The sequence below is a fragment of the Squalius cephalus genome (assembly GCF_949319135.1).
Source record: "Squalius cephalus genome assembly, chromosome: 3".
Classification (NCBI taxonomy): domain Eukaryota; kingdom Metazoa; phylum Chordata; class Actinopteri; order Cypriniformes; family Leuciscidae; genus Squalius; species Squalius cephalus.
This window is the reverse complement of record NC_137124.1, coordinates 5607744-5609474: the sequence shown is the minus strand read 5'-3', so window position 1 is coordinate 5609474 and position 1731 is coordinate 5607744. Positions and strand designations below refer to the sequence as shown.

The 1731-nt window shown below is 32.4% G+C and overlaps 1 long non-coding RNA gene across 2 annotated transcripts; it reads left to right on the top strand.

Annotated features, from left to right (window-relative positions):
- Nucleotides 1–202: 202 nt before the first annotated feature.
- Nucleotides 203–1396, top strand: LOC307155430. 2 transcript variants are annotated; one of them, XR_013820507.1, is made up of 3 exons: nt 203–277; nt 432–547; nt 1318–1396. It is a non-coding gene; the product is annotated as an uncharacterized lncRNA (long non-coding RNA). The 2 variants fall into 2 exon arrangements; XR_013820508.1 differs by having other exon boundaries at nt 219–277; nt 435–547.
- Nucleotides 1397–1731: the final 335 nt, after the last annotated feature.

The window sequence follows — 1731 nt, the reverse complement described above, 5'->3', positions numbered from 1 at the left end:
TTATTCATAGAAATGCCCACATATCAGTGAACTTATAACATAAAAATGCTTTTAACATTTAATTATGCAACACTCTTTACAGAAAACATATCCTACAGTTATAAACTGACTATTTGCAAGTAATGTATTAAAATTACCTTCCTTTCTGTTTTGCAGGATTACTTAGTCCTTTTTTTTTAAAGCTCTACAATCAAACTCAAAAGCTCTTTTAGGAGCCAACCATTACAAGAGCTACTAGTGAGTCGCAGCGAATCTTGCCGTGATCAGCCCTTCCCAGGTGAAGTTTCTAGAATATTGCAATCAGTATTTACTCATCAAATGTTCTCTCCTGAATCATATGGTAAATTAACTTATTTAATACTGTCTTAATTTATGTTTCAGGAACAATAGTAATTGCACATAGAGTAAGTCGAGACTTTCTTGTTTTACAGCAGAGAAGGAAGACCAGTCCTTATATCAACGCAAGCTAATCGAATAAGTCCTTTGTTTCGGGTGAGGAAGGAACATCTGGTGCCCAAAGAAGACAGAAAAGTGCGCGAGTCCATTGGTATGTCTTGAATTGAAACAATGCTGTAAAATGTAGTACATAATTTGATGTTGACAATTTTACATTGTACAGGTTTTCACTTGGTTTTTGATAATGTGAAGCTCTTGAAACAAGTGACAGAAGAGTATGTTGTCTGGAAAGAAATCAAGCATCACTGGCAAAGGCTCAAAAGAGACCATGCCTTTCTTAAAGATCTTTTAAAATAGGTTGCTGTTGATATGGGTAAAACAGTTTTTGTTCAGTTCTTAGCTTATATTATGTGCTCCAATATATATATATATATATTTATATTTATATATATATATATATATATATATATATATATATATATATATATATATATATATATATATATATATATATATATTTATATTTTTATATATATATATATATATATATATATATATATATATATATATATATATATATATAATACTTCAATGTGTATATTATATAATGTACTGACTGCTGCTTTGTAAATTTATGTAAGGAACAGGCAACTCTGGCCCTTTGCATTCTACTTTTTGAGGTTAATTAAGAGTTTACCTCCAACCCTAATCGAGCACATCTGAAAATTTTAACCAAAGTCTTCAGGTTTACTTCTAGACAATAGGCAGGAGGGTTTGAGTTCGGAGCTAAATCTGCAGGACAGTGGACGCTGAGGGCCAGAGTAAACCATCACTGCTTTAAATAACGCAGAACATAAGCTGACCCGACTGTCCATTAAACAACTTTATTTGAATGGTTTCTGTTTTCTGTTTTACTTTCAGACCAGGACTGGAGAACGCCTGACAATGGGATGTTGAGACTTCTTCTTCTGGTTGAGAAAAAGCTACACCACATCAGTGATCACATCTTCTGTTCTTCAACTGAACAAACTGTTTAGACGAGGAAGAAGAACACAAACACGATAGAGACATGTTCAGGGAAGAGCAAGAAACCAGTTTAGCTGTGATAATGAATCATTATTTTCCAACACAATATCAAATATGATTCTCTGGCACTAATTTTATGGCTTCAGCAGCTGTGAGTGGACTATTATGATGTTAATGTATTTTTGAAGACACATTTTTATTTATCTTGAATCTCATTTGTCTTTATGCTACTTTATCAACTTTATTCTGTGTCCTCCAATAAAGTGTTGTTTAATAAAGTATGGTGACGACTATTGTGTTTTGAAAGTG